We start from the raw sequence: 25,413 nt of genomic DNA, 5'->3' as shown, positions 1-25,413 counted from the left end.
AAAATTGTCAGAAGAAAAGGAAAATGTTTGTCACGAAATATAATATGATATGGTATTCTGACACAGATATAGAATCTGATATACCCACTCTCATACAGATCTTTCGAAAAAAATATAATAAATTTATTATATTAATACTATCGACAAAAGGTATTTGATGGAATTTGAATCCATTAGAATTTATAATAAATTTTATGGTCAGACCAATAAATTGATTAATTATAACAAAAATGCTCATATTAAATTTATTATGTACCTACCTACATCTTTCTTGTTAATAATTGTAATATTAATTCAATTCAAGTTTTTATTCAATACGTAGGCTACTGAATATACACATAAATATTACGCATGTTGTATTCTGAAATTGTATATGCATAGATAGAACATACATAATTTTGAAAACACTTCTGAGAAAATATATTATATCCAATAGAAAAAATCTTTTTTTGAATGCGTATAGGTTTTAAGCCACCTTTAATTTGTAATTTTCTTTGTCCTTTATGTTTTGTGATTTGAAACTGTTAAAAATGTGGTTGTGATATGGAATGCTTAGTCTATCGGTACGTCTAGTGACTCGTCTATAATCCGAAACTGTAAGCTCGGTTCCCAAGGCATTAAGAGTATCTGTTTGACAACCCTTTCTACTCGTCGCTATTTGAAGGCAACACTGAGATAAAGTGAAAAAAGTCGATTTCGAGATAAGCAAGTATGTCAATCGATTGGTAAAATAATACCTACACAATGAATCAATGGGATTTAATATTCCATTTAAAAGAAAAATACCAATGTTGCATTTATTAAAAAGTGCCACGTAATTTCAAAACAACAAAATGGGATAACTGAAATAATCTACTGTTAATATGTAATGTTATTATTTATTATTTTATATTATTATAACATAGTTAACGATTTACGATTTGCGTTGTATGAAACAAACATTAAAGCTCATTTATCTCGAAACTAGTAATACCTATTTTTACTTCATCCCACTGCTGCTTTCATTTAGCGTTGTTTATTTGGTCTTGGTTCATTATGGTTGGGATACTTTGTTACTATATCCGATATATTTTTTCATTGTTATTCAATATTAATTCATCCTCCCGTGGGGGTAGTCGTGCTGTGCAGCGGTACAGCCGTACAGGGGCGCAGGGCGCAGGCGACCGCGCCTGCGCCTGCCTATCTTAAGCTATTCCTATTTATTATACGCTATTCTTCCATGTTCGCCGTAATGTAGAGGTCGCTGCTACAAAAGCCAATTATGCCAGAGGGCGTGCGCGGACCGCTGATCCTATTACGGGCGACTTTTCAATTTATTTATTATTATTGTCTTTGTGGTGCTGCATTCCCAATCCTTTTCTATGGTCCGGGGCTATACTTATTCTCTTCCTTGGGGGTAATTGCGGCTATATCGTGTAAATTGTAAAGGTACAGCGAGCATCGACGGAATTACTTCATGATTTAAATATACATTATGCGTAACAAGTGGATATAATATGTATATATTTTGGCTTCTTGCGATGCCGTCTTGAATTATCATTATCGTTATTAAATTTAATACACATGCTTAGTTTAATATTATGTTAATACACAATCAAAAACACACCAAAAAAATATTTCGTCCGAATGGGATGTGAACCCTCAACCATCACAATTCGGGTACCGTGCTTTACAAAAATGACACACGCTGCATTTTTTAAAAACAATATGCAACTGTAGTATTTTGACAGATTGAGAAGTTCACTTATTACATTCCCGAACGTTTTTTTTTTTGTAATTTAGAAACAATTTATTAACAATATCTTAAATACGTATTTGGGGTATTTACCTAATAGGTTTATCAGGTGGCTAACATCCATTTGTCGTAAAAACCTATTAATAAATCCTCTGCGAAGATCCGTATTATATTATGGTCTTCTTAAGGGGGGGGGGGGGCTGAATTTAAATCGATCTTTTCGCAAAAATCACTAATCATCGAAGATTTTATTTCAAGAAACATTATTATTATTATTATTGATATTGTCGGCCGCCAAACATTATTATTCTATAAACACCTGCACATTGTCCTTTCGCCGATCAGAAAACAGGGCTATCAAAATAATATATGGATTAATATTTTTAAAATGTTAATTTCATTAAAGTTTTTAATCAAACCTGTGCAAGTACATCCTGATAACTTGGGTGGATTTCGTAGCAAACATACTATTGATATATATACGGGTATATTATTATTATAACCCAATTCAAATTGAACATAGGTTGATACTTAAATACTATTATAGTATGTTTATGATTTCGAGAAAATAATACGATGGTACATAATCCAATAATCACATACATAATACAATATCCAATCCATAAAACATTACATTCGCATGTACATATATAGTGTAAAGATCAGATAACTGTTTACTTTGCAAGATAACATCAAAATGTGTATATACTAATGACGAATGACATTCATGAGTGAGCACGGCTGAAAGCTTGGAAATGTGTTTTTTTCTATTTCAAAATCTTTTAATTGTGTATTATTTTATTACAGATTCAAGGCCAACTTCATATAACTAATAAAAATTACTGTTTGTTTCTACGAATAAAAAAAGACAGGAAGGAAGAAGTGTACAAATCACGGCAATCAGAAAGGCCGGCAAATATGACCGACAATGCGTGATACACAAACATAAAATACACGAAATTACAAACACATTCGAAGTTTGCCGCACACGTACAGACCACGTGATATTTATTTACGCAAAATCGTCGCTTTTCAAAATGGCGAATTTGATTGCCAGATTTTACTGCGATGAATCAGTATGTTCCTTCTTGTATTTTTTTATTCGTAGGTTTGTTTACTATGTACACCGAGAAATTTCCATTTATAAAATCGGAAACGATTTTTACAGAAGAATTTTGGAATACAATGCAACCAAAACTCGAAAAAATCTATCATGGGTGTTGACTTCCTGAATTAGTTAACCCCAGGTCCATGCCACTACGTGAACCACAGTGGACATTAAGCCATTTCCACACTGGCAACAAGTTGCTGGCAACCTCATTAAATTTTACGAAACTTACCATAATTGCTTAAGAAATTTTACGATAATTATCGTAAAATCTAACGAGGTTGCCAGCAACTTGTTGCCAGTGTGGACCCGGCATTAGATGCACAAAACTTATATAATATATATTATAAATAAAAGTTTAAAATTATAAATATTTATGATTTATGTCTTCGATGACAGCCCTGATGAAATAAATATGAAATATGAGTCGATCGAGTCGTGTAGCAAGTTTATTGACACAAACAACTTTGACGCGACCTTTTTATATTAACTAGTAGACCAGATATTATGGACCACATGTAAAAAAATCATATTTTCAAATCTCAAGGCCAATTCTGTAGAACGTCCTGTGACGTTGCAGACGTCACCAACGGGCTAATTAACCATTGTAATTAGTGGAGAGGTTTTTCTCTCGCGGGCAACACAAAAATCCTGCGATTGGCACTTCAAGCTTCCGGGTTGTTTGAGTGGTGGGGGGATCGATGTCAGGCGATCGAATTTTGTTTGGATTCCCTTTTTTTTCTGGTTGACCCTTGACACGAGTGGACGTGGGAGGAGCATATCCCGCATAGCGGAATCGCTATGCGGCTGTAAATACATTTCATTTTTAGTATTAATTAATTTTAAGTTTTTGTTTTAATTATAACCTCACTCACATGTGGATATTTTGGTTTAAGTTTAAGTTAGTTGCTGAGAACTTATTGTGTTAAAATTTTAGTTTGCAGACGCTGATATTGTGTCTTTTGTATAACGTAAATATTTATGTATTATAACCTCGTCGTTTGTGAACGGTGGTGATTTTTCTATGGCGTCATGTCGCCATTTATGTACCATTGACTTTTAATTGCATTTTCTTTAAATACAGTGAGGTTAAAATTATCACGGTGTTTCATTTAATTTAATTGTATCCCGTAATATTATGTTCTTTTATGTTCTTTTCTTTCATAGAAAAGGCTTTGGCGTCCAATAGAGTCAAGTTTTCAGTGCTCGCAAATAACCGCTGCAGCGGTATGGTAAACATTATCCATCGAATACCAATTGATTTCGATGGTCCTTTCCGTAACAGGATTGGAATTCGTCAGAGAGATAGTGTGGAAACCCAGTACCCTGAGCTAGCGGTGCCTGTTATCCAGATAGCTTGGATAACAGTGTTGAATGATGGTCGGATGTTATTTTCATTTAACAGTCCCCTTAAGAACAAATGCTTTATTGCTTAAAAAACTGACATCGGTTCATATACGGTATCAGGAACCATCTAAATTTAAATTCTAACATTTTTTCCAATTAATCAAATATGTAACATTATTTTTATTAAGTAAATTAAATTATTTAAAAATAACCAGCTGTATTTTACAGTCATCTTTTTATATTATTATCTTAAGATGACTTAAATGCTGTTTTGTTGATTTATAAACACTTACTTACATTTAAATTTTAGAGTCCCGACCTTACGTCGATTGCAATCTTATAAAACTCGACATAATCACAGATAATATCACTTTTAAAAATGGACGCCATGCGACCTGCATGGTCTAGCGAGGCAGCTGGCTGTCGCCAGAAACGTTACATAAGTTTCTAGGTACCTCTGTTTTTTTAAATGAAAATTGCCCAAATCCCTGACGAATGACAACTTAAATACAATATATACTATATTTAACTTCTTTATTTCTCTCACACTATCCTCACTCAAGCGGCTAAAGTTGCCCGCACAGTACGTCGTCTGGTGGTCGCGTCTCCCTATACACCTCGCGCAGGCTTCTACATTTACGGCGGCAGTGTAGACAGACAATAGGGGTCTATCGCTGTGGTCGGTGGTTCGTGTTTACGGAGACGCCCCAACAAAAAATTGACAAAATTAAATCTTTAGTTATAGTTTGAACCCGGCGTTTCCTACAGTTTTTCATAGCATACAATGGCATACATCCTTTCTATAGTCACTCTTCGCCACAGCTATAGTGTAATGTAATCAAGGTCTTTGAGCCCATAGTTTTCACGAATCCCAACACAATTGTGACGTTTATTATACTTAGGACTGGTTATGTCGGAAGATTCACTGCGTTACTCCTTATGTCTGTTGGTAACGAAATGATTGGCAGACAACACGGCACAATGGCTCGGCTCTATCGCAGACTTCGAAATGCCTACTTCTATTTGAAAAGAGTGAAGGTGAAAATTATACAATACGAGCTCGTTTCAGACTCGTCACGATGACGCGTGCATTGTTGACTGGCGAATGAGAAAGCTGTAGCTTATGAGCACCTTTTATCCTGAGAGACCTAGTGAAACTCGATTGATAACATTTTCTTCAGTGTTCACGATTTTTATTTTATTGGATGATGCGTGGAATAATACCTATATTAGGTTTTTCACTCGTCTTCCAGTGTTATGGAACCTCAGCGCTAGACAGTCTCTATCTATTACACACCGTAGTGGTGAAGTGTGCCAAAAATATAATATGTAAGTTCGTCATAGACTAGCCCTTGCTGATGCGCTTTTGGGGCTGAAGATGATTACAAGATAAAAAGAACTTTTTATATAGGTACAACGTTTTTAATTTTTTTGTTGAATTATTATGCTCAATATGCTCAAACTTGTACTTGATATGAAGTAAATAAAAAACAAACAAACAAATATAGAATACTGAAATGTCATTTTGATTTCCATAGTAACGCACGTATATATTAATAATTTAGTTGCTAGGACCACCCCCTTAGCAACCAATAATAGTCTTACTTTTTACGGATTTTTCTGAAATAACTTTCCATACAAAACAGAATTAACTGAAAATGCATTAAATTCTGCTTAAAGATGGCTAAAAGTATTAAAAGAATGCATTGGCATCGTGTTCTGATATATTCTAAAAGTTTCAAATGTCTAGCTAGTCGGGAAGTTAGTTAAAAATCGATTACAAGATTTGTACTGATAACATTGAAGTTAATCTCTCCAAACCAAAACCCGCCACGCACCACACCCGGTCTTAATCGGGCGTATCACGTGGCCCTACATTGGCGATGTGAAGCACCTAGTTAAGTTTTAGGCCGGGAATGCCCTAGGAGGAGATACCCAGGACTAAGGTTACTACGCTCAGAGTGAGCTCTGACTGAGTTTAAAGTTACTTTCTAATGCAAAGTGCCGGGGAGAGAAGAGCACAGGGAAATTATGAAAATAAAAATGATTCTAGTGTATATAAAACAAAATAATGAAGCTAATCATACGGACAGCAAAAATTATGTGAAGAGATCTTCACGCCGCAATTTTTTTAAATGCAAGATAATTGGCCGTAGTAGCAACCAAGTCGGACGGTCCAATGGGCCCAACAGCTGGTTGGACCGACCTGAGCATCTCCTCCCGTTCGGAGCACATTCTAAGACAATCCCACACGTACTGATAACAACAAACAACCACCGGACAAACAAGAATACGAGCTAATAAAAACGTTGTAAAATCATCGAAACTTATAAATACATAATTTATTTTCGCCATAACATTCGGCTTTTCAACCTCGATATGGAAAACATCTTATAAATTTTATTTCCATTAAGTACCTTCGGTTCATCTAATCAATGTTATATATATCTATACTACATTCCATTATAATTTTAAAACTATCTGATTAACATTGATGAAACTTGGACAGCTTATAAACTACATTTCTGATACCAATTTAGTAGATTTCGATAATATATCAAACTGGATCTAAGTTACAAGATAAATCTCTCGAAAATAACGCACTAGGTAGTACTCGAGATGCGGGCAGAAGGCGCGCGTCGAGACCCAACCGTTTTCCACGATTCTCATTTAAAAATTCATATTTCAAGCAGTCAAAATTGCGGGTTATTTAATAAGATTTTCTATGATACCGGTTGCTTTCCGTTATTATGTAGGTAGGTACCTACATATTGCAGATATGTACTTACCTTTTATCATATCGATGGGATTAAGTACCTATATGCCTAGATGCACAATTGATTCAACATTATCCAAAGATATGAAATATTAAACTACTTACAAGTCATGCTAACTGTTGTCATCTTAACCAGAATGAACATTATATTATATTGCCAGAGGCGTCGCGAATTAGAATTACACTAATCGATCGGTTCGAATGCAAATTGATGTCGCTGCACATTTCGCGACGCGGACAAATCGCTATCTGCACTCGACATTCTTTTTTTGTAAATTACCAGTGGTGTGCAGTTTTGTGATTAAATTAATTATTCATCGCTAAACGGTTGCTATTCAACTGATTCAATAACTACTATGACCAGCATGCATCCGTCCATGGCGCGTTTTGTTCCTCTTTGTTTGGTCTTTTGAATTTAACGTTCATCTTTTCCACCCATACGTTACTACTGGGCGAGTTCTTGAATATTTTGTTCAAACGTCCGAATCTACTTATTTCTGCTTTGAACTCTGGTGGGAAATTACTTCATTCATTTTTCCCATCCATATATATCTGCTGTCAATATACGGAGCTACATTATGCGGATTGCTTTTTAATCCACAGGGCAGGTTATCATAACTATTTTGGATGCATTTATTTTGAAATGTTTACATTTAAAATGCATTTTTTCATCATAATATAAAAATATGTATGTAATATTATATAGTATGCAATATACCTACACTATATTCATTTTAACACTACAGTAGGCCACGAAACTTAATGCCAGTAGTATAGTGAAACAGTAGTATAGTAATATAAGCGAAACAATTACACAAACAACAACGATTTGAGAAAACCATATTGCGACCTCACCAGAATTGAATCCAGATCCCCCGGGAGAGAGCTCACGACATTGCATCTGCTGTCTGAAGCTGCTGATTTCACTGCCTACTGTAAGTTATAGTAGCACAGTTTTCAATTAATAAATTACGTCACCAGTGCGACTTCAAAATTTCAGCACAATATACAATAATAGTACTTATTTATTATATTATATATTTGTGTTCGATCCTAAGAACATTAGCGCCTCCACAGATTTTTGTTTTTAACAGAAATGGACGTTTGCCACTTGCTCAACCTGTTAGGTCCATACTATGGGTCTAAAAATACATTGAAAAACAACATATGAATTTGCCAAACCTGTGATTTGAACTCGGTTATTAATAATATTTAATTTTATATTTATATTGCCGAGTCAATCCTCACCTCATCCTCATATTATCATCAACTGCGATGAATCGTGATATTATCTCTGAAACGAATTAATATTGTTACCTCAGATTGGATCTGATTTCAACGGGGGTGTATTGGTAAGACTATATGTGCACCGCATTGGTTTGTCAACACTAATGCATTTCCAAAGAAGTAATTGCGTATTTGAAATGCAATCACTTACCCGCAGGCGGGTAATTTGAATGTAATTATTGCATGTTCTATTACATGATCTTGATCTATTATATTATTGTGCTCAGTGTCGTAATTATTTATCTGTAACTCGGCGTTGCTCACTTCGCCTGACTGTCAACGACATTTAGGAATAGGGCTCGCACAATAGTATTCTGGTAACCGGTGACCGGTCACTCGCAAATGACTTAAATATCGCTTTGTTTGTTTGTTGACGTATGTTTCCCTGCTAACTACTCCTAACAAAGTCCTAAAGTCAAAAATTGTGACATCTTCCATGCACTCTACAATACATTCATTGACAGGACTACTAATCTACTATTGGTAATTATTTTGTCCAACCAAATCGCTTCTAATATTGATACATTTCACTTGTGTAAGGGTGAGTTCAAGTGGATATAGTTTTATAAATATGTAACATAATAATATGCTATAATTGACTCACTCGTATAATATTATGTCCGTTTACATTTTTATGATTTTATATTTTACTCTTCTTATTTGGCTGTTTTCTATATACTTATATAGTTTTTATATAGTTTTTTGTCGCTTAGTCACGTATATGCATTTCGCTTAAACGAATTACTATTGAAATCGACGCGTTATTTAGCTATGAATATTATTACCATATTTCAATATTGCATCGCTTATGATATAAAAATAGTGTTATTGAACGCATTTACAAAAACGTTGACAGCTGCTGGCACTGCCATATAGTAATTTTAAGCTAGTAATGGATTTAGTTTTAACTCCAATCAAAATTCAGGTTGCTTTTATCTTACGTATGGGAAAGTTAATTTAATACTATTTGTTTGACGGTTGTGTATGATATTTTTACGCGTGGATGAGCTTAGGTGGACTTTGTTATATAATTTATTAAAAAATAAGGTATTTAATTAATTTTTTGTATTCATCCTTTTACTTCATATCGCTTATATTTCTTCTTTTTTCCATGTCCATGAATTTATAATTTTTGAAATTCACTATAATTATGTAAATATGTAAATAAATCTTTATTTGACAAAAATATTGATTATATTTAACCACTAATTAGAGCGGCGTTACTGATGTATCATCTTCCTACCTACATAAATATCACTAAGTATCAGGCCCAATCAGCCCCTCAGTCAGACTAATTTATTGACAATTTTGTTACTGGTTGCTCTGCACTAATTTTTTCCCCACTGAAAGGATCAAATCTGTGTACCTACATATCCAGGCCGTGTACTCATGTGTAGGGAATCCGATACCGAGCCAAAATTTTCATCCCGGGAATTCGGGATTAGTATTTGACGATCCCGGGATTGACATTTTTTTCGATAGTTTGATAAATTGGTCAAAAATGTCTAGTATAATTTATACTATCTAAGACATTAATTGTTAATATTGTGTACGTTTAATCTTGAAAAGACATAATGAAGTTAATGAAGTAAATAATATTGTACATAATAATAATAATACATAATAATGTTAAAGTAAAACAATTTTATTTATTTACAGGGGGTCCTCGTTTTCCGAGGGTAATTTGTACCGAAAAAATACCTCTTAAAACGGGGACCAAAATTACTTAGTAAATGGGTTTAATTGGGACATAGTTAGAAAAGAAAAAGACATGGGAACAAGACTGAAATAGCGTACGAGTGTGGGATTGAATGATTGAAAGTGACAGTAATGCGCTTGTGTTTGTATGTGGTTATATAGTTTTTTTTTAATTTTTCTGCAAATTCGTAACTGCGGGGACTCGGATAATGAAGACCCTCTCTGTATTTAAGATAAGATAACAAATACGAGTTTAATTAAAATAAAAAAATAACATATTGTGTTGACAATAAATAACAAAATAAAATTTTCAAACATTTCGAGATTGTAACAATTGCTATTCATGTGTGTCAAGGATGTGTTTGTATTAATTTCAATAAGAAAATTAAAACATACATTCATAAAATTCAGCATAGAAACAAGTGCGTGCCTGCACGCCCGTGGCACTGGCGGTTAGAGGGCTCGCACATCAGAACTCGCCGCATGCGTCTTACGACGAATTAGTCGATGTGACGTCATCGTAAACCAAGAAACAAACGTTATCAAATGGAGCTTCGCAGATTGGCCGATGCAACTGCGACACTGCGACATGCGTCGAGTTGAGTTGGCCAGAACCTGCATGTCGAAATCGGCCAATGTCGACTCCGCGCATGCGCACAGCTGCACAATCGGACATTTCTCTCCAGACTGTCGCCGCGTTCGGGGCAGCCACGATGCGGTGAATGTCGATATCGCTAGGCAGATGTGCGAGGTTGTATCAAGGAACACCGGCTGCCCGTTTTCGGAAGTTTTGATTTATGGCGGTCAAGCACACGAGGCGAGTTGTGATGTGCGAGCCGGCTTTAGACGCCGTTCAGTGGCGTCTGATTGTTTTTTTTTTTTTAAATGATTTATTATTTTTCTGATGTGGTTACGATTGCGTATGGCAGCAAAAAATGGTTATTTATTGTCCGTGAGCATCCGGTGATTTCCCTTGTGACAAGGCACTAATCTAATGATTTTGTACACACACCAATTGATTGTGATTGATAAAAAAACAATCCCGAAAGTTTCGGGATTATGCTTAATAATCCCGTGCTTCATAGGTATCGAAAATTGCATGGAATCCCGGGATTAGATTCCCTACTCTTGTAGGGTATATGTATATGTTATGTTAATGTACACCAGTAGTATTCAAGATCCGTTTAGCTTTAGAGCATCGCTGCTTCGTATCATTCGTTGGGTGTTTCTTTTAGGTTTCTAAAAGCTTTAAAAGATAAGCCCTCAATTATGATTCTGACAATTTGATGAAAATTTTCAATTGACAGCTTAGAAAAACTACAATAAAAAACGACGCAATTTTTTTCGGAAATATTATTTAAAAGTTAAAACAGCGCGAAATAAATGATTATTCCCGTGAAACAAAACATCTTGAAAATCACTGACTTACCTACATAAATAGCATTCAATTTTAAGCACATGAATAATCACACGATGCTGACATTCAAAATAGGCAAATAATGTACCTGGCGTTCCAAAAAAGTTAATCAATTTTTTACTAGCATCGGTTATCAGGGTCCGTGCCCTGCATGCAAACAAACGTATTCGTTTATAAACAACATGTGAACTTGAGCCAGCCGTGGGATTTGAACCCGCCACTTACCGATCAGGAGCCGAGCGTGCCGACCTATGGTCTACGGTGGGCAAAAAAATATATTTAATCATTTATTAATTACCTACCATTTGTCCATTTTGAATTGCGCTCCGCAATGAATAATAATAGCGCCCTTGCGTGTGTCAGATTATGTATTAGTTATAATTATTATCTTTTATCAGTTAACTAGTTACCTACCTACTAATTGTTACGACTTACGACTGTGATTTTTACTGGAATCGGATAATTTATTATGGTTAATGATCGGTTGCGGTTGAATTGTAAATGTTTCAGTTTAATTGCTCCGTGGTGGGATTTCTCTTGCGCAGATATCGAACCTCGTCCACGTGAGTGCTATGAATATATATGGCACTGAAATACAGCTGATTCTCGATTTATCAGGGAAGAGAAGAAATTCCAGTGGCCGTTTATCATTTTTTAACACTACAACCAATAATTTTATTGTAACCGAGAGCCCTAATAGCAGTCGTGTAGTAGGTAGTAGTGAAACGGGTGTGTAGCAATCACCGAAACACTCAACATCACAAGTATGTATTGTGGGAATCAGAAATGGAACCTGAAACTCCCGGCATGAAAAAACAGAACGTTCCCAACCGGGGGGTATGCGGGCACAGGATACCAAGGGGCCGCAGACCAAATATCAAGTTTTGAGGGGCCACAGACAAAAAAAAAATATGAAAACCATTTAAATAAAAATAAATTCAATACAAAAATATAAATTCATAATAATATATTATATATTTTTTGCATACACTGCAAAAAGATTAGGACATTTGCATGAAATTATAATTTATATACTTACTAGCTGACCCGGTGAACTTCGTACCGCCTCAGAATCAATAATCTTGTATTAACTTATTAGCTGAATTAAAATACTCAAAATGGATTAAGTTCAATAAATGTGCAAAAATCAAATCAAAATGAAATAGATTTCATAGTTTTGGTTGGTTCCGATTTCGAAGCATGATAACTACCAAGTGTACCAAATGTAAATTGTGCGGTGGCAAACCAGGCAGATCCAATAAGTTTAAAAATTCAGTTGGATAGTTGGTTGCTTCGTCATCGTTTATTACACAGTCGATAGATTTGAAGGAATGCATTGGACCAACGATTTGATTTTGAAGTTTAAGTGATCCACATTTTTGTTCTTTGCCGCAAAAATTGCTCGTTCACTCAACCAATTGTGATTTTTGTGGTTAGCAATGACGTTCGGGAACACTTTGTTGATGAGGTCATCCTTCGCTGAGACGAAATTTCAAAAATTCAGCGGAAACGAAATCAATCCGTTCGATTCGTCGACAGGAACACGGCAGTTACCGATAGTCAGCAATTGCTTTTCGGCAGATGGATCGTTTAGCAATGCAACTCGCATGTTTGTCGTCAGCTGAAGTTTCTTCACATATCGCCACAGAGTCTATGATTTGAGGCAAGCGTTCATTTCATCGGCAGCGGTCGATCTTGGAATGACTGGTAGTGTTTGGCGGAAATTGCCAGATAGTAGAATCCTTGCGCCACCAAAATATCTTGAATAATTGCGCAGATCTTTCATAGTTCGATTGAGTGCTGCCAATGCGCATTTGTGCGCCATTGTGCATTCATCCCAGGTGATGTTTTTACTTGCTACCAAAACTTTGGCCATTGCTGAGTGTTTCGCATTACTGCTTGTCGGTGTTTCAGTCGTTTGAAGGTTTAACGGCAATTTCAATGCTGAATGAGCCGTTCGGCATCCTTCTAACAACGTGGCCGCTATCCCAAAAGAAGCAACTGCTGCAGAAATTTCGGATCTCGCACGAACAGTGGCCAAAATCAATGACATGAGAAATGTCTTCCCAGTTCCACCAGGCGCATCGAGGAAAAATAAACCACTATTTCCATCATCAATTGGCTTCATTAACGTATCGTACACTTCCTTCTGTTGGGGGTTCAACATTGGTACATTCGATCGAACCTATAGGTACAATGCATCTCGATCATATTCACGTTCACGTTCCAATTCTCGATTAAAAGCGTCATTCATTCCACGATGTGGCGTTGGCATTCCTAACTTGACTAACAAACTGCCGCACATGAGATAACACATGTCTTCGATCAAAAGCAGAGCCTGGTTATGTATCTCCTCATTCACTTCGAGATCGGGATTCTCTGAACCGACACGAATTCGATGTAAAATGTCTTCTGACATGTCATCCTTGTACTTGTTCCACAGTTCAGGTGGATTTGATGGGAAGCATGTCGAAATAATGATAGCAAATAATGTGCGTATCTGACTTGGAGATGCAGAAACAATTGCTACAGCGATTTTTATGTCCCAATGAATATCGTTTTCAAGCAAATTGAGCTGTTGACATGCAGCACGAAATGTTGGACATACTACACCACTGACAGTTCGAAGTGATTCAAATTATGTCGGCCCACGAACATTTACCATCAACAACCGCAAATAGAAGCATTCGTCATACTTCGGATGAACTGTGTAAATGCGACCAAGAGCATCATTAGAATGCACATCCGGATGATCAGGAACCGCATCGCCTTGCTTACGACATTGAAATTTCTTCGATGAAGCGTTCCAAGTGTAATAACGTGGCGTCTCAGAGTAGAATAACGTTCGTGCAAACGAATCGCTTTGACAAATTGAAAAGAAACTGGTCAATGTTATCGCTGGAGGTATTACAGCACGTTGAGCAACATTCGATGCATTAAAATAAACTCGTTGACCATTCTCCAGATGCACCGCCAAATGTACACCAGTGGGATGACGTTCATGAATGGGGAATGAGAAAATACGCCAAACCGCTTCATTGCAGCTCACATATCGACAAACTTGATAGTGCGTGATTTCATCGTTGGTATTGGGAGTTTGAACGCCAAAAACCACAATATCGCTGCCTTTGGTGACCTATTTGCAGATGTATTTGATGTACTTTACTGAATTGCAATACTCATGTACAGAGATGGCGGTGTATACGGTTTTTTTGTGATTTTCTTACTACGAACAAAAAAAAATCATCGAAATTAGTCAATCAGTTCTATATCGTCAATAGACATCATCAAAAAAGCCGTTCCATACGAAATCTATAAGAAAATGAATGTTCTTCATAATTTCTTTTTCCGTGAATTTTTCCGATGTTTTAATAATTATTCTGCTATTCAGGGCAGAGACAAATCCAACAAATTAAAGATCATAAAAATCGGTCAAGCCATTTTTGAGTTATAAAATAAATGGTGTAATTAACCCGACTTTATATAGATTTATATAGATAGATAGATTAGATCTTCTGGCTCGCGGCATTGTAAATAACACTGGTAAATTAATCACACAATTCAAAATTACATAATGAAGCAATTATCGATACACGAAATATCATAACCTCAGAAAGTGAACATTTTAGAAGGCAACTTATCGTTTGAAAATCACGATCAAGATCGCTATTTGTTTATAACAAAGTCTTTCGGTATTATCTGAGGCTGAACTGAATCAACTGTCAAAAACGCAATGTTCATTCTTTCTTTTGTTTGTTTGTTTCTGTCATGTATCAGAGATGGCGTTGTATACGGATTTTAATTTTTTGTGATTTTCTTTTGTTTTCGTATGCTCGAGATCCATCGTTTAAATCCATTGATATCAGTCAAAAGCCGTTCGATACAAAATGTATGAAAAATTAATTTTATTCATAATTTTCTTTTCCGTGAATTTTCCGATGCTTTAATAGTTATTCTGCTATTCGGGGCTGAGACAAATTTAACAAATCAAAGATCGTAAAAATCGGTCCAGCCGTTCTCGAGTTATAAATGGTGTAACTAACCCGACTTTCTTTTATATATATAGACTGTAATAAAAACCGTAAATTTCATCAAATCGTGTCCACCTCAAGATCACCTTTTCCGACAACTCTGTTACGATTGAATGACTAATATTACTCACAGAAATGTGTTGGTTTTAGAATGGTAATTATTATTTTCGTCGTATCATTGCACTTTATTATAGTACCTAACAATATCGCGCCATTTTTTAGTAACGAAAGATTTGGAAAAGGGATAGTTAGTGCAAAGTGCTAAGTGTGATATCTCAAGATTTATTAAAGAAACAGGCAAACAATTTAATGTCACAACTCACAACATGTAAGGAAGCCATCCTCACTTTTGTTATAGATAACTCAATTTCCTTCAGTGGAGAATATTGACAAGAGTACAAGATGATCTTTTTGTCCATTGAGCATTATAAACAGCTTCATGCGGATATAGCACATTCGATTAAGTGATATTATATATAAGTAGGTATCCCAGATTGCGTGATTTGGAAATAAAATAAAATATTCAAGGGCATGCTATTTGGTGCTACCCAACCCCCGCGTAACCTACGCGCCTTGTTTACATAATAAAAAAATCGCGATTAAAGGTACGTAAATGGAATTCCTGGATACTGCATATCAAACCTAGTTAAGGGGGTACATGCTCAGCGTAGGTCAAAATGGAGCTTTTGTTCTATTTTCAAAGCATGATCCTGGACAAACCTTAAACGTTGTAGATAATCTATTTATATAATTTTGCCTTATTATCCTTTATATTCATTTTAAACATTTGATGACTGCATAAAGTATTTTTATTACATAACATAGTATTCTTTTAAACCTCTCGCTCTAATGTTTTAAAATATAGTCATATTTCAGTACATAAATGTGCAGCGGTGTTAAGATTTTTTACATTTATTAATTTTTAAACGCATTTATAAAACCATCAGTATAATTTATATCGACATTATTATAATGAAATATTTACGATAAAAAAATATATTGATAATCTCTGTGATCCCAAATTTGACAAGAATTAGGCATTTTATTATTCAAAAAATAGGCAAGATTCACACCTTTGAAGATAATTCTAAAGATACTCATTATAAGCTATGTCTTTGACCATTCAAGTGTGATAAACATCCTACGAATAATGATTGCTGTATAATAATTATTGACCTAAGAATAAGGTAGTGTTTTTTTGAAATACACCATTTCTTTTGGCATTTCCCAGTGGCTAAGCTACAACATACGGCCGTAGCCATAAATTGACAAACTATAATTTAAGTAGGGAGCAAAATGATGTTAACGCGCGTGTTTAAACATGTACCTAATCGATTTTTTTAACGGTATATACATTCAAATTATCTAGAATATTAGGATTGGAAACTATACCACGAGGAGAGAGAAAAATGCTTTAAGGACAAAAGTAACCTACGTGCTACGAGCTTTAAGAGAATGGAAGGCGAGCATCCCTTGAAGAATGTTAGTCGGAAAATACTCGTTTGAGAAACTATCAAAAGGAAAATATTTAGATACTCGTACATTGAAATAAAGCCTTCGAAAAAATTTCTTCTGAACATGTTCTAAAACAAGCTTATGACTCCAAATAATGGACCTATATTCAAGAATACTTCGTACTAACGACACATAGAGTGTACGTAAAACATTTGGATTCTTGAATGGATTGGATTGATGAGTCCTAGAAGCTTGCTCGCACGCTAATCCGGATAAGTGATGTGTGAGTGAAAAGATAATCGTCAATATGCTAAGATCTTTAATTTCCAATTGACGCTTCAGTAAGCTGTTTGACATATTATAACAGTTGTATATAATTAGAGATCTTGACTTCGAAAAGCTAGCTTTTTCGACCAAATTTCAATTGAATTGAACTGATTATTTTGCAATATGTGACAATCCAATTTCGCATAGTGCGTGAAGATATCGGAAAGCGAAACACGGGTCGCAAAAATTACTCAAATATAGTATGTATGTACCTACATAGTTCAAAACTTTAACCAATTAGAATTTAAATTCAAAGTCTATCAAGTAGGTAGAGTACCTATACGTTTTATAACTGTGCACTTTCTTTGCACTTTTTACTCCAATGATACTCTTCCTTGCCTGATTACCTCACATAAAATTAGATCAAATGATATTCACTTCTATTATTATATATGTAGTAATAGTAAGTAATAAATAAATAAATAGATAATATATGAATATGTAAAAAAAATATTTTTAGAATAGGTATATTATATCATTTTCACCCTAGAGCCGGAATGCAAAGTTATGAAACGTATACTCTACCCTCTGTCGTATTATTATTTTTCATTAATGCATTAATAAGTCAATTCTCATTAGCACTGTTAGGTATATAATATATATTATTATACTTCGTTACGGAAGAGATGAAAATATTCTCACGGCCTCTTGTATAGCGGCGCGCCCAATAAGACTGCAGCTTCATGAAGTTAATTTCTATAAAATAAATGTTACTGAAAAGTAGGGATTGCAATACCGAATGAAAATGTCAATACCGGTTTTTCGGTATTTCTTATTGAATACCGGTATTAATACCAGTATTTCTTGAACATTAAAAAATAGAAGTAGGTGCTTATCAATAAATATGGCTGTTAAAATCTTTTAAAAATATTATTTTATAGCAAAAACCTACTTACTTACCTACACTTATTATGTTGACATTTAAAAATATGTATTGATTATAATTGTAGAAGTAGAACTAGTGATTTTTTACAAATAATTTGAATATATTGATAATTTTAACTAAAGCCCTCAAAAGTTCATCAAGTGCAAATAAGTCCGGCTGCAGGAATTGATTCTTAAATTCAACGCTTGTACAGTCATCAATAATAAAATTATAGAATAATTTAACATTTTTGTGACGGATGTTTTCTTTTTCGAAATACTATTATGATAATTCATCGCGATAATTACTTACATAAATATATTTCATGAAGTTTGTTTTATTATTTTTTCACATCTGTTGGATTCGCTCAATATATTTGCATTGTAGCAGTACATATAAGTTATAATTCATTTTCAAAAACGTAAACGAGTGTGCTTTCTTAATACCGAAAATTCCGGTATTTTGGATTCTTAAAACCGGTAATTCGGTATTGATAAATACTGCAATACCGGTATTGTAATCCCTACTGAAAAGGTCCCAAACTTCGTTTATTCCTCGTTACACGGCGAGTTCTCAGATTTACGGATTGATGATAATAATACTATATAAATTCGTGGATAGTACAGTGTGCCCCGTCTTGTTAATTAATTAAAATTAGAAATGACAAACAATAATATTATGTCGAGACTGCAACATATTATGGAAATGCGACTAAAATGCGTCTAGTAAAATCGCTTGTCTTACCTGTTTATATACTTCCGAAACTTGCACAGTTATGGCAAGGTTCTATAAAATATAAATATAACAACATACGATTTAATGATTATATAGGAAGGTAGCTCTTTAATATTGAGACTTTTTTCAATTCCGTATTGTCATTTATGTTTATTTTTGAAAACACTTAAATGTAAAAATGAATTAAAACCAATAGAAAAAGCCTTTTTTTTGAGATCACTATGCTAAAGCTGTCATACTAATTACGACAAATATTAACTATTACTAACTATAACTAGCAAGTTTGAGTAAGTTACAACACAGAAATATCTTGGAGTAATCCGTGACGTCGGCTAGTAATTAAAGTAATACCTACTTTGATTTAAAATACAAAAGTCTATTTCCAATCGTAGCTCAATTTGGGAAGCGCTTCAGAGAGCCAATAGTTAAAATTTGTTGTAATTACTATGACAGCTTTAGCATAGTGGTCTATGCGCGACGGGCGCGATACCTGGAGAGATGCAGGTTCGATTCCTGCAGGTTGTCTTACTTTTTTCAAAAAAAAAAAAAAAGATTTTTTCTATTGGTTTCAATACATTGTATGTTATACATTGTATGTATTTCAAAAATTATGTATGTTCAATACTTAGAATATTACATTCTTAAATCTTGTGAATTATTCGTTGAATAAAAAAAATAGTTAATTATGTTTATTTTGTTTATTGGAATTTAATATCCACTGTATGTATTGTTGATAGATATTGTTAGGTAGGTATGTATGTGGTTGGCGAAAAGGAATTTAACATTGAAGTTAATAGCCCCGCAGACCACATCCGCCCTGCACCACACCCGGTCGTAATCGGACGTATCACGGAACCCTACGTTTGGATAAGAACGGAAATGAAACTGTTTTGAACTGATCTGTATGCTGAAGGAGGCTCAAACCCATATTTGGTTGTAGCGTCAGGAAGAAGAATCAGATGATAACGTAATTAGAATTACATTTTTATTTTATTATATTATCGCCAAAGTTGGCGTTCACGAACTTGCAAAATTAACACTCCGTACGTTTTCGATTTACCTAACCTGTCAGAAAATTATTAATGTGAGAAACAAATTAGCAAAACGAATATTGGGGCGGTTTAATGTCAAATGTCAGCCAATTATTACGCGTTTTCACCGTCTTCACACGGTATTTGTTGGGTACCTACCTCCTTACTTGTTCACTGCTGGAGTTTACACGTTACTCTAAATCTGCTTTTCAGAAACTACTGTAAAATATTTCTGATGAAATTATTGAAATTATCTTGGCGTAGGTATATAAGAGTTTCGAGAGGTTTTTGAGATGTGGCTCTGTAATCTATATACATACGCATTCTATAAATCATTGGAGTGACACAGTAGGACTAATGTTGGCGTATGCAAACGAATGGGAAATGAGCAAGATCTTTCTCGTAACATCAAAACTAGAAAACTAAAGTACCCCGGTCACACTATGAAAGGAAAAAAACTTAGTGTTTCCCAACGTATTATCGAAGAAAGGATCCACGATAGGTATATGTAGCAGAGGAAGATGCATCATTTCACAGCTTAATAACTTCATAATTCGTACGAGGGCAGTTCTACCGAAGTTTTCCGGGCAGCAGACGACATTGTGCAGATTGTCTTGATGCTGGTCGACCTCATAGAATCCTCAAGAGAAACTCAACCTGGCCCGACTTCAAGCTGACCTGATTTTAGTGCCCTGCACCGCGATTTCCTAACTATCGACTCGTGTGTCACCCGACGACATCACGTAATTGCTCAATACACGCTCGAGGCATGCCGCCCAACACACAGTGCTCACCATAGATATTATTATGATGGAACACCTATTTGTGTATGGTGACAATGAATAACGCCACTATCTGACTAGCGTTATTTTCTCGAATGCTATTATCACTCCGGTAGTACGTCACAATGATGTCATATGACGTCATGTCGACCGGGCGGCTTGGACTCGCAAGTTCTAACATAGGGCCCCTGTAAGTCCGCTAAATACCATTCACATGGTCTATACATCAGGACTACCGGGGCTGGCATCATCTGGTAAAATGCAAAAGGACTGGCGAGCAACAGGGATTCTTCTTAATATTGCGTAACTTAATTTATGTATTATCGATGTAATTTAGACGCATTGATATTTTGTTTGCGTTGAGTTACAAAATAACCTCTGAATATTGGGCAACGAAATGTTTACGAAATACTTAACATTCACATACATCATTTATGTTTCGCAGTTCATCGCTATATCAGTTGTCTTTTGAAAGAATCATTTGTTGCATTCAAATATTGAAAAATAGTGTCTTTCTACTCACTATTTTTCTCAATTTTACTCAAAACTTTTTTCATATTAGCATCATTTATTATGTGCCTACTATTTATTTTATATTATTATAGTTTATGTGACCTACGTCATACATGCATATATGATATAGGATATAGGTAAACAAACAGCTTGTAGTGCATCCAAACTTGTTTTGAATTAACTGATAATAAAATTAAGAAAAGTTTCACATTGTTTACGTCTACGAGTTTACATCAGTCACTATCATAATATCCGACTGATTATATCTCGAGGGATGTGGAGAAAAAGACCAAGCGATAAGATTATAAAAAAATATAGTGAATTTATTACAAAATATTATTCATTTATAGACAACGCGCGAACTGATACTGTTACTAACAGTTTACTGGACTTAATATTTTAAATAGGTAACTAATTGAATTGTTAACCAAAAAGTATATGTTCGAACGTGTATTATTTTCAATTAATTAATTAAGGAAATTAGGTACTTTATAATATATTGTATAAGCTTTGAGGCAAACTACCTAATATGTAGTATAATATGTAACACTCGCAGACTCTTAAAATAACTGTAGCAGAAGTTGCTCGTTGCCCGCCGTCTTCTTCCTTATCGACCGCTTTTAGGTGATAGCGATTACATTCAGAACGTCAAACTACTCCAACCAGCGATAGTCATTTTGTATTACAAATGTTTCAATTTTATTATTGATAGTGAGTGGAATTTTGACAGATCTTTTAAGGCTATACTTCAGCTGAGGCATGGTCTAAAAAGATCGTGACTAGGCGATGCGCGGATTGTGCAAATGACGCGAGCTAAACGAAATATAATTTGTCATAAAAATTCAACATGCATCCTTTTAACGTTATATTTATTATTATATTCGTAATAATAATAGTATATTCATTGATATGATTTCTTTTTCAAGTACCTACATGCGGAACGTTTTTTAGTCATCTTTACACGATTTAAGAATATATTCCTCCGACGCCATCACAAAACAAATTGACGTGCGAACAGGTCGACAATCGCTATCCGACTGGCAATGCGGCCGAAATTACGTCCCAAATACTGTTGAAAATTATTTGCCGTTTCACTAATGTACGCTCTTCAGGCATAGGTACATACAATGATCGTGAATGGAAATTGTGGCTGGGTAAGTCTCATTACTGTAATCCATCTCTATTTTCACATCCATTAAGGTTATTCACATAGGCACTCACAAAGTTACATATTTTTCATGATATATTATATATTTTGTATATTTACGTAAAACACATTATATTCAAGGTAGGTCATAACTCATGTGTATGTAGTAGGTACCTTACCTATGTCCAATGTTACATCGCGTGTGAGCGCGCACACCTACCAGAATGTGTCCGCACACATGTTTTCATCTCCCGCACAGTCCTGTACCTTAAAATATAAGTTGTAATGAAAAATTGTATGTGTGCGTTTATGGGGGGGGGGGGGGTCAGTAAATTTACCGCACCCGGGTGACGCCAACCCTAGTTACGCCACTGCTCAGATGCGTTGATGCTCCGCACACACAATAAAAAAGAGGGAACGTTGCCTATGACTTGTCAATCTTGTCATAGATATTAGAATTTATGCTATAGGTACTAAATTTAAGTGTTAACCGACGATTTTTGTTATTTGTACGTAATTTTATTCGCCCACGGTGGCCGCGCGGCATAAGCGTTGGACTATAAAGCCGTGGGTCCCAGGTTCGAATCCTGGGTCTGGCAAGTACACATATTGTTTTTCAATTTGTGTGTGTCAGGGTATGGACCTAATAGGTTGAGCAAGTGGCTGACATCCATTTCTCGTAAAAAACAAAATCTGTCAATACAAACCTCCACTCTGTGGAGGCCCATATGATCCTATTAGGATCGGACATGGTCGAAAAAAAAATATACTATCATTTTGTAGATAACTCCATGTAGTATCCATAAATTATTTTATTCATTCATTTATATGCCGGCATGTTGTCATTGACACACGAAACAGAAACGATATGGCGAGGGTGCAAACCGTACCCCAGATCCTACCAGTCATGGTGTAGTAGGGCCGGTGCCGGAACTTTTTTCAGGATGGAGTATGCTCCGGAACTTTTCCGGACAGTGATATTCATATTATACAGTCAATATTATGTTATAGTGAACCAATTACGCAGAAGGAATTTCCTCTAGTGCGCAGGAATGTGATCATTGTTACGATTCCTATTCTCGATTGCACTAAAATTAAGTCTATTCGCTATATAAGCTTCCTCACGCTTGGTGCCGCCCTGGTTTTATATCGAAACTATTAAATATCACGGCAATGTGGTACTTACATATGTTAAAAAACATAATTCTTCTGATTTTTGTTATTTTTAACTTAAAAAACGGAATCATAAATGATATATTTGTACTCAGTCAACTAGGCATAAGAATTCTAAAGAACTGATTAGTCAGTCTAATTCAGATGTGAAAATGAATTGCCTGTTTTATTTGGTGGTGAAATTCGATATTAGCATCCCGTCGTTTCGATTTTCTGTCTTTCGCTAATCGTTGGCATAGTTGCAATTAAATTACGAAATTTTCTGTGCCTGTCCGTCGAAATAGAAATCGTCTCGGGAAAGTCTTTTCAGAAAAAAATTGAAAACTTTATATTTTTATTATCTTAAAAAAAACTCATACATTTTAAATTACTGGGAATTACGGCATACCACCACAACGGTTAGAGATGAAATCAATTATTATGTATATTATAAATCACTAAGTAGTTATTTAATTCAAAAACTGTAGCTAACCAATGATACGTACTACGTAGGTATATAGCATTAATAATTTATAGTTCGTTTGTACTAATCAGCGTATTTATATTTATTGATACTAATAATAATAGCAATTGCAATATTTGCTGTTTTCATACTGGAATTTATATACATATCCGTGCTATATTTAATACTTTATTTTTTAACCAATGGTTGAATTATAATGTTTTTACAATAATTTAATTCAAGAGTTGAACGTTTGTTTTTGTTTACTCTATCATCGCTCCATTGGAGATGTCTTTATTTAAGGCGACACGGACCAATCAGCGTCTCGGCCGATAAGGACTTATCTCGTTATGCTCATATTGCTTACATTTAAATGTTTCATTTCTTCTTCATTGGTGTAGTGATAGTGGCAAACGAATGTGCGAGTCCCCTGGCAATAGTGAATAGTGAAATTTAAATAATTGTTAAATTCAGTTTTTACAAGAATCGGCGCCATTCGAAATTATAAGGTATCGTATTCCAACAATGGATATTAGTTTTTTTTTTTCGTGTATTGATTACAATCTAGTACTTATCTTATGTATTTAGAAAGTCACAGAAGATGATTAGTGTTCAATTATCCTCATAAATTGTACATACGAAATTGAATTATAAGAGTAGGTACGCCATCAAATTATTATTATATTATGACTATCATTGGCTCTAAATGAATCTATTTTATCCAACGATAAACATTTTGTGTAATATACAAATCTTTACTATTGTTTTCTGAAAATAATTGGACATTCACACGATACCTATCCCTAAATGTAATCACTAATTACTAATTAGGTAAGCATATTATATTCATATTATTATGATGTCGGGCAGTGATATTCAAACGCCGTGACAAATATATCAAGGGCGAGCCAGGCTGTATGAAAAATTTTATGATCCCACGACTGCATGTCACCTCCGATGTTTCGTCTCGTGATATAAATTTGTTTTTTAAAACACCCAAGTATCTCACTTTAGCAACCGATTTCAAAAATACTTTCAGGAAGGTAATGTGGAAAGTATTCGTAGATTCAAGATCCGAGAGAGACGAGGGTAGCTGCAGCTCGCGTCATTAGAAAGTCAGATGTCGGACGGGGGCGTTATTAAGGAAGGAATGCGAATAAAACATTTTTTTAGGTTTTCCGACAAAATTCATACTATAATATATACCGTGTACCTACCTTTAAATTAGAATTCAAAAATAATCTCCACGTACCTATACATTTAAAATAATGAAATATTTTAGTTGAAGTAGGTGTCTAATGGGCCGCCTAGATACAATTTTGAGACTTTTATAATAATGGTCGACAGTTTGCGTAGGTATCTATCTATGTCACCGGGTAGCTGTGGCTACTTCCGAGATTTGAGAAACCGTATGCGGGCCAATGACATTAATATGGACGAAGCATCTGGAAAAAAATGACACTCACTTTTTTGTCGGGCCGAATGGCATAATCTGTTCTAAAGCCATTACAATAAAGGTGATATTTCTATAAATTCCCGATGCT

The 25,413-nt window shown here is 34.9% G+C and overlaps 1 protein-coding gene across 8 annotated transcripts in view; it reads left to right on the top strand.

Annotated features, from left to right (window-relative positions):
• The window catches only part of Ntan1 (N-terminal amidohydrolase 1), a 272,492-nt gene that overhangs the window by 214,285 nt on the left and 32,794 nt on the right, over positions 1 to 25,413 (top strand). The window contains exon 1 of one of the 8 annotated variants that reach the window (XM_085959718.1): positions 24,254 to 24,378. The exons of the other annotated variants lie outside the window; for them this stretch is intronic. The gene's annotated coding sequence lies outside the window, so the exon portion shown is untranslated. Of the gene's footprint in view, positions 1 to 24,253; positions 24,379 to 25,413 lie in introns of those variants that run through there. 8 annotated transcript variants of the gene reach the window in all.

The sequence above is a fragment of the Rhyacophila brunnea genome, unplaced genomic scaffold (genome assembly GCF_057557595.1).
Source record: "Rhyacophila brunnea isolate RB1 unplaced genomic scaffold, BYU_Rbru_1.0 scaffold_9, whole genome shotgun sequence".
NCBI lineage: Eukaryota > Metazoa > Arthropoda > Insecta > Trichoptera > Rhyacophilidae > Rhyacophila > Rhyacophila brunnea.
The sequence above is the reverse complement of the archived record's forward strand: the minus strand, read 5'-3'. Positions and strand labels throughout refer to the sequence as shown.